Here is an 8968-nt window from a genome sequence, read left to right on the forward strand (position 1 = left end):
GTGCTTTTACTTAATTTATGCAACATTGTATTGAAACTAAAACTAAAATTTCCCATGACTTTGTACTGGGTAGGTTTTCCCCTCCTAGACTTCAGTTATTTTAATTGTTTTGAAATAATTCTGTAATTCTTCCCATGACAGAGTGGAGGCCATTTGTAGTGTGTATTGTAAAATGTTTTTTGTTGTGGTTTTTTTTTTTTTTTTTCATTAAAAGAAGTATAAGTAATGACAGGTATTTTTGCTGTATTAAAAAACGGATTTGTGCTCACTTCAGCAGCACATATACTAAAATTGGAACGGTGCAGAGAGGATTAGCATGACGCCTGCTCAAGGATGACACACAAATTCGTGGTGTTCCATATATATACATATATATTTTTACAAACAACACATATACTTTAATTTATTGTCCCTCTGTTGCATTTGGATTCTTTTTTTTTTACATACAATAAACTGCATATATTTAAAGTGTGCAATTTGATTTTTTTTCTTATTTGTAATGTATATATGGCATTCCATATTTTAAAAAATAAATTTAAAAAAATACAGGGATTTGTTCAACTGTATGTTACAAGCTTGCTCTTGAAGCTCTAGTGGAATTCCATGCTTTCCTTCTCTACAATGCAGAGGGCAGGGGAATTTTACTTCCTTAGTGGGGAGCAGTATTTGAGTTTAAACCCTCAACCCTGATACAAGAGAAGTGTGTGTGTGGTCGTAGCTATGCATGTTTTTTTTCCTCAATTTTTTAGCCATAGTCACTCTTTCATATGAAACATTTGGAAGTAAAATGCAAAATTATAAAATCAATATAAGGCTTAGCTTTCAGGTCCATGGGAAAGTCTGTTTATTTTTGTTTATTGGACGGAAGTGGAAAGTTTAGATTTTTTTGCTTTGAGATAAACTGCCTAACTTCTTACCTGTATTTTTATTCATTGTGTAATCTTTACCATTAGAAGTTTTTCTTAAAAAAATAAATAATGCAAATTATATCAGTAATATAGTTTTAAAATTAGAATAATGGGTCATAGTCCCCTTCTTGAAAGCTTTGGCTTACTTAAGGGAAGTCACCTTTAATTAGCTCTTTCAGTCAGCTCAGTTTAAAAAGGTCGGAAAGAAATTGGGCATATATATGTTTGTGTCTTTTTCTTAAATACAGTTTGTTTATGCACTTTTCTGTGCTGCAGTGCATGGCAGAGATAAGAACGTTGTAGCATGCAAGACATAATTAGGTGCATCCACTTTTTGTAATAAATAGGTTTCCAAACATTAGTATGAAAAAAAGTTTGTAAACTTCATCATATTTCATATACACAATAATGGTTGTGTACAGGAATTCAGTTAGGAAATCCTTTTAATCTGTGAGTCATCCTTTTGTTGTGTTATTATCCCCTGAACTATGTTTTTAAGATTTGACTTTTCGTATATGTAAGAATGAGGTCTCTTGTGAAGAGCATACTTGCATGGGGATCAGGCTCATATCAAATTGTTGAAAAATTGCTATGTGTGAAATCAGATTTGAGGAATTATAGCATTTGACTTAAAGAGAATTTTTATCAGCTAATGAAAGGATGTGATTTCCTGATCCCTTCAAAAGTTTTCTAAGGGGTAGCTGGGGATGAAAGGATAGATACCTTCCTTTTATTGCCTGTTCTAAATCTTTTCTGCCTTACCCTTTCTCAGTTTAGTAATTCACATCCTATTCTATTTAAAACTACACAAGTGAGGTTAAACATGTCTTCACCATGCCAAGAGGCAAGTGAGTGGCTAGGAAGGGGAGTGAGAAATAGTTACTGGATATTTGACTAAATTGATCAATCAGTTGTTAGCATTGTGGTTTTGCTGATGAGCTTTAGGCAATTTTGCAATATTAGTTAGGGGAGTTAAAAAGTGAAACTAAATAAACATGAGGTGGTCTTAACAATGTGTTTCTTGTTTGTTTGTTTCTGTTTTTGTTTTTTTTACAACATGAGCTATAATTCACATACCATAAAATTTATCATTTTGAAGTATATAAATCTGTGGTTTTTAGTATATTCACAGAGCTATGAAACCATCACCATTAAATATTCAAATTCTAGAACATTTTCATGTACCCCATACCCATTTGCAATAACTCCTCCTTCCTCCCTTACCAGTCTCCCGACAACCACTAATCTACTTTCTGTCTCTAGGGATTTGCCTATTCTGGACATTTCATATAAATGGAAACATTTGGCCCTTGTGTCCATCTTCTTTCACTTAGCATGTTTCAGGATTCTTCTATGTTGTAGCATTGATCAATACTTCATTCTTTTTATTGCTAAATAATCTATTGTATGGATATACCACATTTTGTTTATCTTTTTCTCTTTTGATGAACATTTGCATTATTTTTACTTTTTGACTGTTGTGAACAATGCTATTATGAACATTCATGTACAAGTTTTTGTGTGAACATATAGTTTTCATTTTCTTGGGTATATACCTAGGAATGAAATTCCTGGGTCATATGGTATTCCTGGACACATTTAACTTTTTGAGGAACTGTCATACTGTTTTTCAAAGCTGGTGAACCATTTAACATTCCCACTGGCAGCATATGAAGGTTCCAATCTCTTCACATCCTCCCCAACAATCATTTTCCTTGGTTTTTGTTTTGTTTTTGTTTTTTTTAGTAATATCATCCTAGTCGGTGTGAATTAGTATCTCACTGTGATTTTGATTTGCATTTTCCTAATGACTAATGATGTTGAGCATCTTTTCATGTGCTTATTGATTATTTATATACCCTCTAGGGAGAAAGGTCTATTCGAATCCTTTGCCCATTTTTAAAAAATGAGTTTTTTAAATTATTGAATTTTAAGAGTTTTTTATACAAGGGCTAGTCAAAAAGTATCTGCACGCTGGCTATGTGGCCAACGGAAGTTTTAATATAGCTGGAGTGCGGATAATTTTGGATTCACCCTTGTAAATTCTGGAAACTGAACTTTATCAGATATATGGTTTGCAGATATTTTCTCTCAGACAAAGGGGTTGTCTTTTCATTTTCTTAATGATATCATTTGCAGCATATGTGTTAACTTTCAATGTAGTCCAATTTATTTTTTCTCCTGTCTTTTGTGCTTTTGGTATTGTATCTTAAGGAACTCAAAGTAATGAAGATTTGCTCGTATGTTTCCTTCTAAAAATTTTGTATTAGCTCTTACTTTCAGGTCTCTGATCCACCTTGAGTTACTTTTTTATATATGGTGTGAGGTAGGGGTCCAACTTCGTTCTTTTGGAGGTGGATATGCTGTTGTTCCTATATCATTTGTTGAAAAGACCATTCTTTCCACCATTGAGTGGTATTGGCATAGTTGTCAGAAACTGGATGACCATAGATTTGTGAGTTTATCTGGATTCTCAGTTCTTTTCCATTGATCTACATGTCTATTCTTACGCCAAAACCACACAGAAGACTGTAACTTTGTAGTACATTTAGAAGTCAGGAAATATGAGTTCCTCTTCTTTTACAAGATTGTTTTGGCTATCTAGGTTTCTCTCACGTCTATATGAATTTTAGGATCAGCTTGTCCATTTCTGCGAAAAGGCAGTTGGAATTTTGATAGGGATTGCATTGAATCTGTAGGTCAATTAGGGGAGTTTTTCCATCCTAATAATATTGTCTTCCAATCCATGGACATAGGATGTCTTTCCATTTACTTAAGTCTTCTTTAATTTCTTCCAGTGTTTTATAGTTTTCAGTGTACAAGTCTTGTGCTTCATTGATTTAATTATTCTTAAGTGTTTATTCTTTGTGATGCTATTATAAATGGAATTGTGTTCTTAATTTCTTTTTCAGATTGTTCATTGCTAGTGTATAGAAATACAGCTGATTTTTGTATATTGATCTTGTATCCTGTAACCTTGCTGAACTTGTTTATTAGTTCTAATCATTTTTTGAGGACTTTTTTATTGTTTTCTATATATTATATAATGTCATCTACAAAGAGAAATAGTTTTACTCTTTACCTCCTTTTTTTTTTTCTTTCTCTTGCCTAATTACCCAGGCTAGAACTTCTAGTACAATGTCAAATAGAAATTGTGAGAATGGACGTCCTTTTCTTATTCCTGATCTTAGGGGGAAAGCTTCTAGTCTTCCACCATTAAGTGTAATATTAGCTGTGGGTGTTTCATAGATACCTGTGATCAGATTGAGGAACCTGTATTTCTAGTTTCTTGAGTGTTTTTATCATGAAAGGGTGTTGGATTCTAACAATGTGTTTTAATGAAGAGATGGACAGATTTTGTTGTGAGTTGAGTTGTACTGTGTGTCAGGAAATAAATTCTCTTGAAGCGAGTTTCTAAATCTATACAAGATGCTAATCAGGTTGAAGCCATAGAAGTGCTTGTTGGTGGTTTTTACAATTTGTCAATGGATATACATTTAATGGTTTCTAAGACTATTAAACTGATTCTCTTCATTAACCCAAGTTAATTTGAGTTTGTGTTCACTTGCCTGAAGATACAAAGACACACAGACATGAGAGATCATTTGTTTCTGTTGGTTGTTTTATTTTAATGCCTTTTTATTACCTGACTTTTTGCTTCTTAGACTTAGATATTACAGGGGTACTAGGAGAATGCCAGAGGGTGTGGATAAGGGCAAGACTCTGTCTCCCTGAAAAGTCAGGGTTAGAGCTGTTGCAGTTTTCTTCTTCTGCCTATCTTGGGGATACCTTGGTAGAATAAGTTTGAGAAACAGGTAGCCTGTCTGAGCTTCCTGTAATTGGGTTTCCTAGTATGTTAAAGTCTGTATCTTTTCACAGTACTTACAGGAAGTGCAAGCATCACTGAATTACTGGGATGGGGAAGAAGCCATCTCAAAAACAACACTTGATAGTTAATTAACCTGCAGCATTGCTGTAGGAAAGATTTGTTTGTGTGCTTTTTTTGTTGGTTTTTTTTAGTTCTTATTTTTAATTCTTTGTGTGCATGTATAGGAGCTTTTGCCTAACTTCTGTGCTGGGCCCTCTGGGGTACACAGGGATGACCATCAGCTGCCCTCACCCTCGCAGATGCCCTTTGGAAAAAACCCTCCTGCTCAGAAGACTTATTCTGAGGTTCCTTTACACAAATACTAAGCCCAGATTTTTTAATGTAATCCCTCACCATGAATATAATCATTCTGAAATTCCTCTAGGAAATTATGTCGGTAAAATAATTGGAGAAAAGTTCAATGTTATTTGTAAACAACACTTCCCCAGATGGTTTGGAAGATCACCTACAAGGTCGAGTTTTCAAGTCTGATTATCTTTTAATGCATAGAGCTCCACTGGCATTTTTTTCGTGAGTAATACTGCTAATGTAGTATTTGACTGAATACTCACAGTTATCTAATTTTGTACATATGCCCCAAAGGCCTTTGGTTAATGGCTACATTTTTAATAAACCTCATGAATGTGCTGGGTGAATATTAATAATCTTTAGTGGAAATGTGAATATCAAACCTAATGGAGTTATGATACAAGATTCTGGGCATGCTACATCTGTAACGTTATATGCTTACTAAAGATGTTTGGGAAGAAAAGGTTTCAAAGAGAGGTGTACTTTCCTACAAATGTTTTCAGTACTGTTCTTAACAACTATTCTTAGAAATAATAGGATTTCCAATTACTAATCATTGAAAACTTGAATAATGGCCACAATTCCTAAAATTTATAGAGTAGTGAAAATTATGGCAATTTTTTCATAGGAAATAATGTACTAATGTTCCATAATTCTTTTATTTTTACTTAGTATTTTTATTAAGTATTCTGAAAATTAATCTCCGACCCTAGTTGGTCACCCTAAGAAACAAAACTTGCTAAGAGGAAAAAAAAAAGGTATAACTAGCAGTATATACAGGGAACACGTAGGGCACCAGAGGTAGTGGCTATTAATTGTAAAGATGCAGCAGTAGCTGCCTGACGGAGTCTGGTGGTTCTGATGTCTCTCCTCCTGCCTCTCAGGGCCGGCATCACGCTCAGCAGTGTGACATCTCTGCACCTCTTCCAGTATCTTCTCCACTTGTTGATTTCCACTGGTTGATTCTCTTCTTTTTTCCCTGTTCAAATTCCAGAGTAACATTAGCTTAGCCTTACCATCGCCCAGGTTGGAGAGTGGTTTTCCAAGCTTGGGGAAAGCAGTCTTTTTGAGGTGGGGATGTTGCTGTGGGCAGGGCAGTTTCCCTGAGAAGGAGCTGTAGGAAGTGCCACGATATGGTCTGCAGAGCTACTGCACAGAACCACACCCTGGGCCACCACGGTTGTGGTGTTTTACTGATTGGACGTGACGAGCAGGCAGTAGCAGGTACTTAGGGATTGGCTTTGTCTGGTGTACTCAAAAGAGAAAGCTCAGCCAGAGCTCCAGGTGTGGTGGTGATTAGCCTCAGGTAAAAGAGCGAAGGGTCCTGTGGCAGAAGCAGTGGCCGGTTGAGTGAGGCGTTAGGACTGTGAGCAGCACAGGAGGGCCCAGTGTACAGAGGAGTGGGGATCAGTGGGCTGAGGTAGGGGTGGGACTTAAAAAAAAAGAAGCAGCAGCAGTGGCTGGTTTGTGGCTGTTTCTAGAAGTGCGAGTGTTTGAAGTCAGTGGTATGTTGGGTTAATTGCTAAATAAGCAGGTTTCTAGATCCCTTCAAACAAAGGAGCACTTAACTTGGTATTTACACTTACCACTCTTTCCCTCCCACCCTCTGCTATTAACCAATGTCAGGACATTTTTGGGAATAAGTGACTAAGTTTGGTGCCAGTGAAAACTTGAGAGTGCTCTGTGCCTGTTCCTGTAGGAATTGGCACGAGGTCCCACAACCAAAGGATGCCTGACATCCCTGTGGAAGTGGAATTTAGGTTGTGAATCTTTCTGGTTACTCTTTGTGTACCTGTTTTGATGGAAACTTCCATTTTTCCATCCACAGTCTTAAATTCCTTTTGTTCCTATGCCATCAAGAATGAAGTTACCAAAATGTTTTGCTCTTGAATTTTCCAAATTTGGGGTATTTGTCATTATTATTGTTTATTCAGTTACATAGTCTAATTTTTTGAATCCCATTTTGTTTTTCTTATTTTAATCTAATTGGAAAATGTAATAATTCCTGCTGAACGTTCCTCTAGAACAATATTTTTCTAGAGTATTTGATTAAATTATTAGGTGAAAATAATTAGATTTTTTTCTCTTAATACCATTGGGAACTTGACAGAGGAAATGAATGCTGTAATTGTCAAACTTAAAAAAATTTACCTTGTCATTAGTTTACCTTTGTATTTAGACATAATGAATACTGTCAATTTGCATTTTAAGGAAAACATTTTAATGTGAATACAGTTAGTAATCAGATTTTTTCACTGCATGTCATTGCATCAAACGATAATTAAAAATACTTGGAGACTGTAAGTTTTTGGACGAGAGCAGAAATCTGGGGCATATTTTTTTTCCGCTTTACGTAGTATCAATCATTTTTTTGCTTTTAGGGCCCCAAACTGATGGCTTACGTGTTAATGCACCGAATGGCCTTTGACTTGGATTTGTATTCTGTCTCATTTTATACAGCCATTGACTGGAAGTATCCAAAGATAAACTGTTACACTGCTTCTAACTTGAAAGTAAAGAATAGATCTACTTTTGTAAAGGTCACAGAATGTAGATTTTTAAAAATATATTATACATACCAAGTTATGGGTTACATTCCATTTGAATCATTTATGTGAGGGTAAATGTGTGTCTGTTTTGCCCTAAACAGTACCTTACACATTCAGTCATTTTAATATCACAGCTTTATGTGATAGTTCAGCTTTGTGTTAAAAAAAATGATAGGAAAACTTTTTATTTGATGTATTTTAAAATTTGCTTTTTTGGCTAAGTTTAATTTTGCTCAGTAAACTCATCACGTCTCTGTCCCTCATAAGACCAAGTCCTCTCTCCTTAGTTCAGAGTAGCTTGAATTTTGGTGCACATTTTTGCTATTTTCAGACCAAGTTGAAGTAGCCTTATATCAAAGGTAGCCTTATGCGGAGAGCCTTATTGCAGAGATTTTAGAGTATTTAATTTCTAGTATTTTTTCTAGAATTCAGAATCTTGGATATTTCTGGACATATGAGAATTTTGAGAAGAGTTTTCTATTTAGTTATTGGTAAAATGTGTTAAGCACATTGAGAATGTCTTTACACTTTCTGACAATTGTATTTATGTTAAGTAAAGTTATACCTCAGTTTTTTTGTTGAATTTTGTACTGTCATTTGATGAAGTTCACCAATGAGTAAATTGCTATGTATGTATGTGATAAAGATACTTGCCTTAAAATAGAGCGCTTCTGTTTTGCAAACAGTCTACGGTCAACTTGTCTTTCCAGTTACTCATATTTCTGTGTGCCTGGTGAATGCAGGCCTGATCAAGTCCATGGCGGTAAGAAAGAAGATGAATATCTCTTCATTGTTAATAATCTGAACCTGGATTAGAAGGTATCTTGGACATGTAAAGATTTTATGGAAAAAATAATATGAGTGTTGTGTGGCATTTACTCCTAAAGATAACAAATGATTGAACAGATAAAATGTCTGTTGGTTTTAACCATTATTTTCATTGACCCTAATCTCAACAGGAGTAGTGATTCAAAAATGTGTGTGTGTCAGTTGTACCATATGGTCTATACTTCTGCTGTGTATACATAACTACTGCTAATTGTCATCATTAATGGCCATCGCCTGTATCATGGAGGGATCAGATGTACTATCAACCAATAGACAGGGTAATCTGGACAGTAAAGACTATATCATAGTTTGGGATTTAAAGTAATAATTGTATTGTTTAGTAGCTCTTTTAGGAATGATGGTTTAAATGGACATCACTTTATCTTCTAATAAAAAGATTCTTAAAGTCAACTCAATTTATGTGGTATAATTTTGTTTTCCACTTTAACATGGGATTAGTAAAGTATGCAATCTTATGGGTTTTTCTGATTCAGCTATGTGACTTA

At 34.9% G+C, this 8968-nt stretch overlaps 1 non-coding gene across 1 annotated transcript; it reads left to right on the forward strand.

Annotated features, from left to right (window-relative positions):
• The first annotated feature begins 261 nt into the window (after nucleotides 1-261).
• LOC130857986 (U6 spliceosomal RNA) lies at nucleotides 262-366 on the forward strand. The gene has a single exon (XR_009054968.1). It is a non-coding gene; the product is annotated as a U6 spliceosomal RNA (small nuclear RNA).
• Nucleotides 367-8968: the final 8602 nt, after the last annotated feature.

This window comes from Hippopotamus amphibius, chromosome 7 (genome assembly GCF_030028045.1).
Source record: "Hippopotamus amphibius kiboko isolate mHipAmp2 chromosome 7, mHipAmp2.hap2, whole genome shotgun sequence".
In the NCBI taxonomy this organism is placed as follows: domain Eukaryota; kingdom Metazoa; phylum Chordata; class Mammalia; order Artiodactyla; family Hippopotamidae; genus Hippopotamus; species Hippopotamus amphibius.